The sequence below is a fragment of the Notothenia rossii genome (genome assembly GCF_949606895.1).
Source record: "Notothenia rossii genome assembly, chromosome: 9".
Classification (NCBI taxonomy): Eukaryota; Metazoa; Chordata; class Actinopteri; order Perciformes; family Nototheniidae; genus Notothenia; species Notothenia rossii.
In genome coordinates this window covers 63,714,758-63,730,257 of record NC_136907.1, presented here as the reverse complement: position 1 = coordinate 63,730,257, position 15,500 = coordinate 63,714,758, and the positions used below count along the sequence as shown (strand labels likewise).

At 41.3% G+C, this 15,500-nt stretch overlaps 1 long non-coding RNA gene across 1 annotated transcript in view; it reads left to right on the top strand.

Annotated features, from left to right (window-relative positions):
• LOC307017640 overlaps positions 1-15,500 on the top strand; it is a 24,944-nt gene extending 9,444 nt beyond the window's left edge. Inside the window, exon 4 of the long non-coding RNA XR_013802232.1 lies at positions 15,264-15,500. This is a non-coding gene — a long non-coding RNA (uncharacterized lncRNA). The remainder of the gene's footprint in view (positions 1-15,263) is intronic.

The following is a 15,500-nucleotide window of genomic DNA, read 5'->3' as shown; positions in this document are numbered from 1 at the left end:
ATACACAGCCAAACACAGCCAAACTCAACCTGAACACACACAAAGTCACAGCCGAAATAAAAACAATAAGTGTGGCTTGATATTGAGTAAGAAAAAGGTTTATAGGTTGATAAACGCTGTGAGAATTTTGCCGCGATCCCAACTGTCTGTTATCAGCCTGCAGCCAGGGAGCAGAAATCAGCAGAGCTGCCTGCACTGAGTGTGTGTGTGGATTGGTGAATTTGGACCAATCAGCGGGGGCTTAACATAACGGCTCCGCGGACGTAAGGTAACGGCTCCACGGATTGGCCCATTTAGTTCCGGGTACGTGCTTTCGTAAGCACATACCTAAGCCCGGGCGATATGGCCAAAAAAAGAAATCCCCGATTTTTTCACAAACCCCCCCCCCCCCCCAATTCATATGCAGATGAAAAAGTAATTGTTCCAAAAAAAGAACCTGGGGTCCAAAACTTTAATCATGTTAATAAACCCCGGCTTTTCCACCGTATATCACCACAGGGGTAGACATTAAGGGTAAAATCGGTCGGTGGAATTGTATTCTCACTGGCCCCACCATTGTAACCACTGGCCCGGAGCATTCGTCCAAAAAAATCGACTTATAAAAAAATGAACATATTTGTTGCAATAGTAATTTATGCACTAACTACATTACTACTTGTACTACAACATTTGAATCATCAGTTCTTCCTCATTTTCCTCAATTGTTCATATTTGGTTTATTAAAATAATGATATTGTGGCCATTGTTAAAAATGTCTACTATTCTTATGAGTATTATTATTTGTATAATGCGCTTTCTGCCTTCCTGTCATTAGGAGTTAGACATGTAATGGCTATGTAATTGATTTGATTAGAACCCTCATTCTCCTGCTGGGACATTTCCCTCTAGCCAATACCTTTATATTTTCTACTCTTCACTTACTTGTCAGCATAGGTCGGCATTGATGTACAGAGCCGACAGAAGCCCTTGTTTATATTGGCATCATATTGAGAGGTGCAGCCAGTGACGCGTCATAAAACCAGTTAGTAAGCTCGACAAAAATAAATGGGATTTCTCCACAGGGTTCTGGAAAATAGCTGGAAAAAGGTCTGTGGAAAACAAACCTGTTTGATAAATGCACGTTTTGTTCAGCCGGATAATCTCCACGTTTTTTTACCCTACTTTGATAATTTTCGAATCATAAATCTAATCGATAGATTATAAAAGGGTTTTAGGACGCGTTACAGTGTGGCTAAAACCTTCTCTCCCTCTTCTTCTCATGCCCCCTGTCACTCTCCTTTAACTCCTCCGGTGACTTTCTTTTATTTGAAGATAGTTTTTTGCCCGGCGCTTGGCCGGTTACCGCTGGTATTAAAAACATTTAGGCGAATGGTTAGGTGGTGCGATAGTCTGTAGTGAAGAAGGAGCGCGCTACCGCTCACGTGAGCCTGCTCGCGCTGCGCTCCGCAGCAAACAGCTGTTTGCTTTTCACCGTACAACGACAACCGACTCACAAAACGTGAGTTGTTGTAGCGTTAATAAACGAAACAATTTAACAAAATTGCTTGTCAAAAGACCAATACCACAGAACAATTTTTTTTTTAAAGCAATATTTTTAGTGGCCCGTGCGGGCAAGTGGAAAGTACGTTATGCTGGCCCGGGGTGTCTAAATAATGCTTCCGGGCCAGCGGGCCATTTATAATGTCGAGCCCTGCACCATATCCTTTGCTATATACATACCGACCGCATCTGTAATGGCTTTCCAGCGGGCCGAATTCTTGTCATATGGGATGCAGTTTGAAAATGTTTGTGTTACGGTGGACTGTATTTTGGCGGCTGTGCGTGAGGTGCTTGTAGTGCCGCGGTCTTTTTCATTCTGCTGCGCGCAACATTTCTCCCATTCAGCAGGATGCTTTTGTTTGAGGTGCTGCAGTAAATTTGTCGTACTGCTGCCTTTGCTAGCAACAGACTTCAAACATACTTTGCAGCGGGGTGTTGTCTGGTCTAAATCTGACCTCGCGAACGCAAACCAATTCCAAATAACGGATGACACCGTGCCTTTCTTTGGAACAAGTTCTTCCCTGCTCGTTGTCATGTTGTTTGTGTATCACTCTATTTGGTTAATGCGCGCACTGTCTGGGGGGAGGGCTGAGCCCATTCCGAACTATGGGAGCCCAGAGGGAAGCGTTGGCGGATGTTGAAGAGAAAACGGATTTTCATTTAAACAAGTCGACGTGAACTACACACTCGAGTTAATCGATAAAATCGATTTATCGCCCTGCCCTACACGTACCCGGAAGAATCAAATGGATGATGACGTTTCACCAACGAGGCGTTTTGGGGAGGTATTTTCTGTGTTAGAGTTTTACTCGCTACAGGGTGTACTTTAAGGGTTTTGACTTTGCACACCGTTTACATGCAGAAAAACCTTCATAACACACAAGGGGACGGGTAATAACCGGAAAAGCATGACATGGGACCTTTAATGTTTGACTCTGGCTATGTTTGATATTACATTTGCATTGTTTTGATTGGTATAACTGGGGATCAAAAGAGGGGGTTAGGGATTGTGGGTCCTGAAGCTGCCCTAATTATGCGGAAGTCTCCCAACGACACAGGGTTTCTCCTCCAGGGACATTTTAGATACTGCTCTGGGGTTCTACCAACCCACCAACAAATACTGGACTACACACTCCGTTTTGCTATCCTGGCGGTTGGACATCAGATGGATTAGTGCAGGGCTCGACATTAAGGACTGCCCGATGGCCCGGGGCCATCTAGTATTTAGCTCGGGCAATGAAGCCTCACCTGCTGGTTGCCCGATCGGGCAATCTATTATGCCAGTATCATGCAGCTCGCAGATCCAGTAATGAGTGACCCGACAGTAAAATTAAACATATCTATACTAGTTACGGTAGTTTGAGAGGTGATTAAAATAGCTAAGTGTGATATTCTAACCTGAAGTGTGTGTTTTGTCCGCTCACCGCTGCATGTGATCATGCAGCGCTGCGTGTCGACTCGTCAGCACCAGCTGATCTCTCTCTCTCTCTCCCGTCAGATTAGACTTCACTCGCGTTTATGTCCATATCGATCAGATCCAGCTAGTTCTAGCTAATGATATGACTACCTGCTTATTAAAAGACACCTAAACAATAAGTGTCGCTATGCAACTGGATGAGGCCACAAAGTATAGCACAGCATTATGCATTTGTTTACATGCCCACCGGAACCCCGAGGCATTACCAACAGATCAACGCACAATCAACCCATACAGGACATCTCTTTCTCCACATTAAGTGTTATACATTATAATTGACTATTCTTGTCTGTCACATACTCTTCTTGTCTGTTACATAAGTGGCGCAACTGAAGCGGTATTGCGCTAAAGGGAAATTATTTTGACCAAAGAGATTTAGATTCGCCGGCTAACGGGAACTCTGACGTCGCCATTTTGTGTGCTTCGCGGATGCGCTCGGCTCCTCTCGACTGCTGCTCGGGTCTGCTAGGTCAGCTTCCGGATGAGGAAGCATTAATTCGACCAACTTACAGTAGATAACATTACAAACATTTTTAACAGGGGCCATAATAGTGTAAATAATGTTTGTTTTGGCAGTAATGTGTTCTACTTTTTTACATCTGGGAAGACATTTGCCTTCATCAGATGGAAAGTATCTTGACCAACAACTTAAGTATTTCTTATAGCTGTGCAGGGCATGCAAGCGAGCAAACACAAACAAGAACAAACAAACAAGTGAAATGAAGAATAAAATTGAAATTGTACAATATAATATTGTGGTGGTTCATCTTATAATTCAGTCTAGAGAATGCACCAGACAGCATCTACAGTAAGACCTGCAAAAATCTTTTCTTTTCTAGGGGGAGGCCCCCCAAACCCTTCGTGCCATTTCGCCCGTGCACATGGCAATCAGGGCAATCTCTATTGGGCTCAGGGCCATCTGTAAATTAGCTTAGATGGCCCACAGGGCCATCTCCCAAAATCCTTAATGTCATGCACTGTAGTGCCTGGAATAAGTGATACGACGGGCAGCTGGTGTTAGAGGCCACGCTGTTAACTAAGCAGATTACGGTGATCTTGCGTGTAGATTCTGGGGGGTTTAGTCCTAAAGGTAGGACGGCCGTTTTCCGGAGCCTTATCAGCATCGGAGCTCGGTATCGGACCTAGACCTAGATATTAATGTTGGTTGTATCAAAGTTAGATTCCTTTTCATGGCGCCCGAACAGGGACCTCTGAGTTCAAAGAGAACCTTAGGTCCAAAGAGTAGAAAGTGAAAAGTGTTGAAAAGTCGCCCGATGTATCCTTGCCTTAGTTTGGCATTGTACAGGGGGACACCCTTAAGTGACCCTTAAAAACAAAGTTTTGCGGGAGTGAAACACCTCGGGGGGGATTTTAGAGTGCCAAAGGCACCGGAAGCTAGAGTAGGCTACCGAGCAGTAAAATAACCTGAGAGTAGCCTGGTCCAAAGAGTAGAAAGTGAAAAGTCGCCCAATTTTCCTTGCCTTACAGAGTTTGGCATTGTACAGGGGGACACCCTTAAGTGACCCTTAAAAAAAAGGTTTTGCGGGAGTAAAACACCCTGCCCGAGGCACCAGAAGCTAGAGTACAGAGCACTAAAAGAACCTGAGAGTAGCCTGGTAAAGAATTCTTATTTTCCTAATATAGTTGTACGTGAGAGACCTCTATAAATCCCTAGAATCCGGTCACAGTGCACGGTGATACAGAAACGGAGAAGGAAGGGGGGAACTGAAAAGGGCTTCACGCCTATGATAAGGAACAAGGTTTCCTTTAGGGGAAGTAAGGGTTAGGAAACCCGTTAGAGATTAATAGTCATGGCATCTCCTCAACAGTCAGAAGATGATAGGGAAAGCGTTAAAACTATATTAACAGATGAGCCTTATGAAGAAAAAGAGAATTATTTTTATGAACGATTAAATCCAAGTTTCCCTGCTCTGCCCGCGTCTATGACCCCAGCATGTCACAAAGATCTTATGGATATGCTACATAACAGCCAAACACAGAGCAGCTCAATGCGCACAACCGATAATGTAGGACCAAATGCTCCAAGCAGCAGCAACAGTGCCTTTTGGTCAAGTAATCAAATGTTTTGTCAAAACCAAGAAGCAGATTTAGCCACTGAGGCACAGCCGCGCTTTGTTGAAGAAGAGTAAAAAGGGCAAACAGAGAGAGTTTGAAACCACAAAGGGAAAGCCCCTTTCACATGCAGAGCAATGGGGAATAATTGCAGAAGCAAGGCGAAAATTAAAAGTTGAGAGCCATACGGAGTGCAATGACTTATCTCGAGGAAACAGGGAGGTTGATCACAGTGTCTGCCTCTCAAAGGGTGCACCTTCCATCAAGGTGTTAGCCAAACACTGCCAGCCCATGACTGCACAGTGAGTCAGTTTCAGCCTATACTTATTAACACACTGTCCCTTCTGCCTATTCAGCCCGTGTTGGCTGTACTGACAAATACAAGCTACCTTTGTTTACCTCTTCCCATTCTGTTTGTCATAGCTTTGAAACTCGATGTAGCTCTCAGATTGCTCCTCAGATGTTTATTCACATTTTAGAATAATGTACTTTTAATACACCTGCGAATCGAAGGGAGAAGTAGATTGCCTTCATGGTTAATGAGATATGCCCATATGCAAGTAGATATTCATTTTTTCATGGATAGATACCTTATATACAAATGTATAAAGGCAGCATCTTTAACATGACATGAGAAACAGGGTTAAAATGTAGGGTCTTCAGGCCATTACAAAGCAATATTTGCTTGATATAATGGATTTCAGATTTGATTGGCATTTATAAATTATACACACACACAGACGCATGCACACACACACACACACACACACACACACACACACACACACACACACACACACACACACACACACACACACACACACACACACACACACACACACACACACACACACACACACACACACACACACACACACACACACACACACACACAGAGGCCAATACAACAGCCGTTAGGGTCTTTTGCAGCTGAATGGCTCGTCCTTAACAGAAGGTAAGTGCTTTATATGCGGCCTCAAAGAGTTTTGTGCCACCAACAAAAAGTTTGTATGGTCTATTCAAACAAGAGCTCCCACACACGCATGAACAAAGTCACACATCTTCATAAGCAGACACACATGTACAGACAGATACACACACACAGCTCCATCAAACTGGAAGCCCAGGGCTTCTCTCTTAAGAGGGGCAGTAAATACTTTGTAGCTGTGCCAACAGACAGCCCCTCCTTCAGAGTGTCAGCCAGGCTCTGAAAGAAAGCAGTAAACAGTGAATTAAAAAAAGAAACATTAGCTTATCAACCATACTCACATGAAATGTTCCCTAATAAAATAAACATATTAATATTTTATGTGACATTATAATATCAAAGTGGAAAAAAGTGAACAATATTCATAAACTGTTTGATATTTAGTAGTATGTTTTAATGTTTCATTAACATTCTGTCTGACCAATGTTGTATTATGCTATTTATGATTTTCACTATTCACCCAGTAATAGCTTAAGTTGAAAAAAGTTTTATTGTTACTGCTCAGCGTATTTGTCATTAAACATTATAGTCCACACACACACACACACACACACACACACACACACACACACACACACACACACACACACACACACACACACACACACACACACACACACACACACAAGCCACTCACAAAGGGGGTAATGAACGCTCGCTGAAAGCTAAATTGAAACATCTTGCAGTCATGATGCCATGACTCGCCATTGTTTCTGGACCCAAAGACCTGTAGCAAGAGAATAGGAGAAGCGAGAGGAGATGAAGAAACAAGGGGAGAAAGGAGGACCTTGCCACCCATTGGCAGGAGAAAACGAGAAGAGACTGATATTAGGCGGTTTGTTTTGAAAACTGGTGAAGACCCCTTTGCATGCTCTCACTCTCTCTCTCTCTCTCTCTCTCTCTCTCTCTCTTTCTCTGCCTTATTCTCGCTTGCTCGCTCGCCCTCCTTCCACCCACAGCCTCTCTCTCTCCCCCCTCCTTCTTCCTCCTGCATCCCCCCTCCCTGGGAAAACAGGGACAACAAATTAGCCCTCTTTTCTCGGCAAGGCCTGGGGAGGAGGACACTTGGACAGCCCTCAGAGTGTCCGCCTGGAGTTCCCATGGACCCCTCTTGCCCCTTCCCCTTTCAGCCGGCGAGGAAGCAGTCATTGTGCCACCACCTGTCTCTGAGGAAATTGGTAAAAGTGATGGCTTTGTTAGCCGTCTCCATGACAACCAGGAGAAAAGAGCGGGGCCATCTAGCAGGGATTGGGGTAGAGATTGGGGGGAGTGGGGAGAAAGAGTGGGAGAAGGAGGGAGTTAAGGGGGTCCACAATGGAGGAGCAGTTGCATCGCTTTGGCTTTGCCAGAGATCTACGTGAGGGTGCTGTGACTTGCTGTGCGTGTGTGTGTTTGGGGGGGGGGTATTGTGTGTGTGTAAATGCAGAACTTGTAAGTAGCAACCAGTGTAGGAATGTCCACCAACCACCTCTCTCTTTCTCCCTCTCTCTCATCCCTGTGGGTGACACTGTGACATCCACCAGTGAAGCAAGGCGGGAGTGTGAATGGGTTGAAAGCAACAAGGTCAGTCACATCATGTCCAGAGAATATCTCCCCCTCCGAGCAGACAGCACACACTTTTAATAATTAAGCGGCAAATGTCCTTGCCATGTTCACCTCAAACATTTACGTCAGACATAAAGAGGGATTTTGTCTGATTCATAGGAATCTAATTTAACGCTTAGGAGATTTGGTCAAATCTAGGGTGGTCCATAATGACTCCTAAAATGTCAACAGAAAGATTTAGTTGACACAAAATATACAAATAAAACTCTTAAGGTCCTATTTTAACTAATTTAAATCCTTTTATCTTTATTTCGCCATCAATACTTTGTCACAGAGAAATGTTTTTGTTTGTTATCTATTAAAAAATAAATCAACTCTTCACACAGTGCACAATAAAAGATATAAATGCTTAACATATTGATGAAGCCAATATATATTTTTCAAATCATCTGCTTGTGGAGCTACATCATTACTACACCTAAGAATTTACTTGAAACGTCTATATAGCAAAGTAGAGAAACTGTATTGCTTGAAGGGTGGCTAAAATTCCCTGACATAAAAAAGAAAAGGTTATATATTACAGTTACATTATGTACATCAGAAACAGTTATCAAAGATATGGGTTTTAACATCTTTATGCCCAATACTCTCATATCCAATGACAAGTGTCACATCTCACACGCAATACTTTCACCAGACCAGCAGATAGTGCTCTTTAACTTGCTGTTGCAGCAGCAGAATATCTTCAGATGGCCAAAAGCAGAGTTTTCTGTCCACATTTTTAACAGTATGATCTAAGGACTAATCAATTATTATTAATGTAATATATTGCATGAAAAAGTAGTTTCTATGTTAATTGAAAAAGCACCCACCATTTGATCTATTCAAGTCCAATGGGGGCAAAGAATAAATTACAAGAATGTAATAGATATGTTCAGTTCATTAATGGTGAGCTTTACCTATATATACCTATATTGGACTGATAACAACCAAAATGGCCATATAGGTTTATTTTATTATTTGTATTTTATTTAACTTTTCAGACTAGACCACACAGGAGGTATTTGAACCCATTGAAGATATGATTAATGACACCTGTTTAAAAAAAGGCTTCATATCAAGTTGAGAGAAGAAATTACTACATTAGTGGTCAAGGCCAAGACATGTCACATAACCACAAATGGTGATTGTGAATCCCACACATTAACGAAGGTCTGAGACTATTCCACAAGTGCCATAAGAGGAGAATAAAGGCAAAGTTAGAAAAGTGCTGATTTATTTTGATTTAGTCACAAATGTAACATTTTATTTTGTGGCCACGTATAACAGGAGTCTGTGTGATTCCACAGATAAGATGCATTTGTCTAATTACACATCTGGCTTTTTGAGTCAGATATGGTGTTTTAAGCTTGACAGGCATGTAATATTAAATTGTTTTATTTCATTTTCACCTACCTAACTAACTAACTACTTAAATAACTTAGTGTGATAATAAATCTTTAATGGCACCTTATCGAAAAAATAGCCTTACACTCAAATGTTGTCACAGTTAATTACTTAAGCAGACTCCCATGTTCATCTACAGCAGCTAATGTACTGAGTTCCCTTTTAGTTACTGTATGTTGAAGTTCAACATGTGTGTGTGTGTGTGTGTGTGTGTGTGTGTGTGTGTGTGTGTGTGTGTGTGTGTGTGTGTGTGTGTGTGTGTTTGGGGGGGGGGGCTGTGTGTGTGTGTGTGTGTGTGTGTGTGTGTGTGTGTGTGTGTGTGTGTGTGTGTGTGTGTGTGTGTGTGTGTGTGTGTGTGTGTGTGTGTGTGTGTGTGTGTGTGTGTGTCTGTGTGTCTGTGTGTCTGTGTGTGTACGAGTAAGCATATAAATGACATCTTCCTTTTGATACAGAAACCCATGAGTTGCTACTCAGTCTCCTGCTGCAAATATATTAACAAGAAGTTATTCAACCATCTTATTTCTATCCTTTGTTTGTTAATGTCTTTAAGACATACTTTTATATTTATTTGTGTGCATATGTGGGCTGAAACATTTTTGAGATCTTCTTCATCTTGAGCTAAATGGTTTTCACCTATCATCACATGTCGTGTTTTGTCCTTTTTTTTGTCAATGAACATTTCCTCTGATATTACTGACCGACATTTTTATTAAAATAAATATGGCATATTTCACTTGTAACCTATGTCAAAGTACATTTCAAAATGCATTTCTCACCGAGACAATTTTCAAGACTAAGAGTTAACAGCCATGATAGCAATTATGTGATTCTGAACTTGAGCACAGTGGTGCTTGGAGCTAATTGCTAAGGTAAGCATGCTAACATTTATAATGCGTATATATGTTGATGTGTACCTACATTTTATGCAGTGTATATAATGTTTACCCTGTTCCCCATGAAGTTTAGTGTTAGCATGCTGACATTTGCTATAAGCACTACACGTATAGTATGGATGTATAAATGCCAAATTATGTATTTGGTCATGAACTACAGTGTTGAAAATATCTTAATGTTTAACCGATAATGACAGGAAAAGTCAGAGGTTCAAAAAAAGGACGGGGACTTATTGTTTTGGAACTAGAATGTCTGCACAAAAGTTCATGGCAAACCAGCCAAGTTGTAAATATTTCAGTCAAAGTGGTGAATGTGGTTATGAATTAGAAACACACATCTTTCAGCCTAAAATAAATGAGGCGATAGAACGAACACTCATGTTTAAACTTCTCCATTGAAATATGCTTAAAAACAACTAAGCTCTTCTACATTTGAATTCATAACGTTAACAGCATAATGGCTCAAGAGTTTACTCCATCAAACAGCTTAAACCTCCGGCAATCCGATGATGATAGCTCTAGTGCCCAGTGGTCTCGTTTACATCATTATTCAAGTGTCTTTGACAAATGTAGTCATGTGTATGTGTAAATACTTTTGTCTGGATGTGTGTATGTGTCTGTGTTGTGCTATTTACTTGTACTTGTAGAATGGTCTATAAATGCTAACAACTGTTTCCGTGTATTTTATAATGCTGGCCTTACGGTCCTTTGAGGAAATAACACAGAGATTGGTAAAACGCTGGAATGGCATTGTGTGCTATTTGTTACTAAATTGCTTGGCTGTTATTGAGGCTGGATTGTTGTTGTTCTTACAGCATGAGACTGTTATATATGCCAAAGAAAAAAACAAAGCCATTGTCTAACTCTTTTGGATTATGCATGGTGGAAACGTATTCAACATATTTTATTCTTCAGTTTATTTCAGAATGGTGGATTACATCTAATGGGAATGCATCATCGAGACATTTTGCTGCACGTGAAAATCGTCTGTGTTTGTTACTGTAAGTTGTGAAACCTTCAGATATTCATCTCTCACATTCTGTGGTTCAATTACAACCAAGGAAGCTTCACCTGCTGACAAGGCATTTGATGGGGTCAAAGGCTGCATACCAAGCGAGTAAGTGGACCTCAAGCTGAGATTTTACGTCAACCTTTCAAGGTTAAAGATCTGCTCTGTGGGTGTATAATCAATATTGCTGTGTGTGTGTGTGTGTGTGTGTGTGTGTGTGTGTGTGTGTGTGTGTGTGTGTATCTGTCTGTCTGTCTGTCTGTCTGTCTGTCTGTGTGTGTGTGTGTGTGTGTGTGTGTGTGTGTGTGTGTGTGTGTGTGTGTGTGTGTGTGTGTGTGTGTGTGTGTGTGTGTGTGTGTGTGTGTGTGTGTGTGTGTGTGTGTGTGTGTGTGTGTGTGTGTGTGTGTGTGTGTGTGTGTGTGTGTGTGTGTGTGTGTGTGTGTGTGTGCGCGCGTGTGCGTGTGTGCGTGTGTGTGTATTCTCTAGGGCCTTAGTTTTGCTGAAGCAGTAGGTTTTAATGTTGTTAAAGTTGAAATGTATATTTGTCTAAATCTAATTACGCGTGTAAACTAATTTCATGACAAATGTTTTCGATGCCCAGCAGACATATGATCAAATCCTTTACGTATGTTGAACGTCAATTGTAGACTCCCATGATTGAAATATATTAAAACATAACTGCTTTAGTCCAACCACATTTGGGACATGTGTGACACATTTACAAAATACCTGTAAAACCTACTGTAAAAAAATAACCTGTCAAAGGTGTTGTTCGGATTTCTAGTAAAGGAAATATTTTGAAATGTGTTTGATTATTTTGCAGTAAAGCATTAATTTTACTCACATTGCATAGTTACTTAGTTTGGAATAAAAGTCCTATTTTTCAGAATTTATTGCATTTCACAGCAAAACATTTTGCGCTTTCTCTTGGCCTTTTTTCGTCTGCACGTTGGTACGTTTCTGTGCCTGTACGTTTCTCTCATCCTCTTATGCTATCTCCTCTGGTGAATTTTCTTTCACTCAATTTATATGAAGATCTTTATCCAACACTCCAACTTTCTATTCTCTTACTTGCACTCTACATTTGTATCTGTACTAAAAACTCCCTCACAATGTTAGAAACAAATCTTGGATCTAGTAAATTATTTTGTTTCTCATTTAAAACAAATATATATTAGAAACATGGTGGTTACACACTCCTTTTCTCTCTCTCTTTTGCACAGATCACTGACATGCACACATACGCACACACCACAGCTCACAACACGCTAGCAGACAAACACCTTAACCTCAAACCTCCTGCTAGGTGCAGACAGGACCACACATACTGTCTCTCACACAAAATGTTTGGAATGCCATAAACATTTATTTCAGTTGAAAAGAAGACTTTTTTGTGTGTAATGTAGGCGCGTGCATGTTTGTGTCTGTGTATGTACGTGCACTCACTCTGTTTTTGCTGAAAGAGAAGGAAAGTTTAACGACACACAGGCCACCAGATAGAAAGAGATCAGACATGACCAAATGTTGTGGGTGTGTTGTACATTAAACAGGGCAGGTTTATACATAAAAAAGCTAAAGGTATTGCTGAGTCAGTGCTCACCCTTGAACCATTTTTAAATAAGATGGAATTTTGGATGTGGACAATAGTTTGTACTGTACTTTAGATTATGTTTTCCTTTGAATGTGTAATAATGAATCTCAACAGACCTTTTTTTTAGTAACATTTCCTGATCATGCTTTGTTTGTCCTGGATGTTTTGTTTTTTCAACACATCCTGTGAATGTTATTTCCCAAAGGAAAGACATGTTTAATCCCATTTAATATATCAAACTATCGATAAATACAAAGCTTACAAAGTTTGTGTGTCTTTCTGTGGCCACATTCTGTCTGACGGACTATCCACTGACTGGGAGGTCCCTCACCCACACAGGCCAAACATGCAGACACACACACACGTGCACACACACACACACACACACACACACACACACACACACACACACACACACACACACACACACACCACACGCACACGCACACGCACACGCACACACACACACACACACACACACACACACACACACACACACACACACACACACACACACACACACACACACACACACACACACACACACCTTAATATTTTGTACTCCTTTATTCCCTTTATCCCTCGTCTTATATTCTTTTTAACATGTTACCTTCTAAATAAATGACTAAAGCAACAGCACTATCATTGAAACCAAAACATTTACTCTTTTGCATATAACGGTATGTAATGGCAAATTGACAATTATTGATGAAATTAAATGTTAAGTAAATGGATTGTACAATGTATTCACAGATTTACAATCTAAATATTGGATCATGATAATGATTGGAGACATGCACTCTATTGAAAACACCTGCTTCCAATATTCAAATGTGCATTCCTTGAACACAAGAGGGCCCTATATTTGATTGAAAAACAGAACTCGTATTTGGGCCAATAAGATATAAACAGGAAACAGAAGAACATGGCGGGGACATATAAGACTGGCAACTAATGCATGTAAAATTACATTAAGAGACAATACACACAGTTAGAAAGTCAGTTAGACAGAAAGCAGCGTACAGGAATAAGTGCCAGATCCTTGCGGCAGGGAGTTGCCCAGCTTTGCTCTCTGGCTCTTCAAAACCCAGCCCAGATATTTCCTGGTTCTCACACCAGCTTGGCTCTCCGATACCTTGTGCATATGGAGAGAAACAAGAGAGGAATTACTCCAACTGTATTCAAGTGAGAAATAATGATTTGAATGGTCTGATGACGCAGAATGTTGAACTTTTGTAAGAAAATAAGGCATTTATTTGTTCGATTCTTTGGAAAACATGCCTCATATCACAGTTGTTGGGGTCGATGACACTTAACGCTTTGCAGCTGCTTTCGAGAAGTGACGATTAACAAATCCGTGTTGGGGGCCTGAGTTTTAAGAAAAATGAGGGAAAAAACATTCACTGTGTCTGAAAGCATAAAGAAGAAATGAATTGACGTCTGCAAACGAAATCTCTTTATTTTACAGTAAAAAAAGATCTGTATTGTTATGCAGCAGTGCACTGAGACATCTGTATCAGTGTGTATGTATGTGTGTGTGTGTGTGTGTGTGTGTGTGTGTGTGTGTGTGTGTGTGTGTGTGTGTGTGTGTGTGTGTGTGTGTGTGTGTGTGTGTGTGTGTGTGTGTGTGTGTGTGTGTGTGTGTGTGTTAATCTCAGGCCTGTTTTGGTTTCCACGGCAGCGGTGAGGGCCCCACAGTGCACTGGCCCTGGAAGTGGCGCAAACACAAACCACAGTAAAAGTATGTCTGTGTGTGTGTGCGCATGTGTATGTGTGAGACCACATTTGAGCGTATATGTGCAGCAGTGCCCACCTCTTAACTCAGAGGGAGGCTTCACACACACACACACACACACACACACCCATATATGCACACTAACACACACTCTCGTCTTGGCTGTGCTCTCTCGCTGGGTGGTCTGTGCTGCAAATGTTTATGATCTAAACCAAGCTAATCCAACTGGCTTGTTTCAGTGAATTGAGAATGATTTACAAGATGCAGCAACAGGGCCAAAAGGAGGGAGGAGGAAATCAGAGGAAATCTTAGGGCTCCATTTCAAGTCACTCTGTGACTAGACCTGCACACTTGTCTCTGTGCCGGCTCTTATGCCTATATCCATCTGTTTCTGTCTCAGAGCTTTGGCTTTCTATGTTTGTGTCTTTTGTCTTTTGCCCCATACTCATCGCTTAGACGAATGTCTTCATTTGACAAATTAGCTGGGCTTTGACGATATGCAAAACGTAAAGGATTGGCGGATTTTCAATTGCCTGTGAAGTCTCTCACCCTCATTCTCAGCATTTAGTTTCTCACAGAAAAGGGAAAAAGAAAAACCGTGATAACAATCTATCACTGCCTTTGACTCCTTGGCTTCTAATGAACAAGCCATTAGCAGAAAATATTAAGCAATATTATTGTCTCTCAAGAAAAAAAAGGATATGACTATACTGTTGGCATGGCCTCTTATCAAGTGAATTACAAAACTAACATCCACCCTTTTTTCATCTTTGGCAGACACATTTGCGTCCTTGTCATGTGGGCTTTCAGTGACACCAATAAACTGCAGCCCTCCAGTTCTCCAGTTTAGTTATGTGGAATGTCCTGCACACATCAGCGCTCTGTGGTAAACCAGTCAAGCAGTAATCTCTGTGAGTGTCAGTGTGGTTTGGATTGACTTTTATTGGAGCTTCGTTTTTTTTGCCAGATCCCCCTTTTTATGAAGAGAGAGGGATGCCACCTGCACACTGACAACACCTTGTAAACTTGGCGGGGAAAGAGGAGGAACAGGAAAACATAAAGGACCTTTTGTAGCTTGAGTATGCTGGAAAGTATAACCTGTTACATAAAAATGTATTGTTGGTTCATTTATAAAGTATGTGTCATTGAAATGCATTCATCTGGTTTTTGTATTTGTTACGAGCTTACATTTTTATGAAAACAA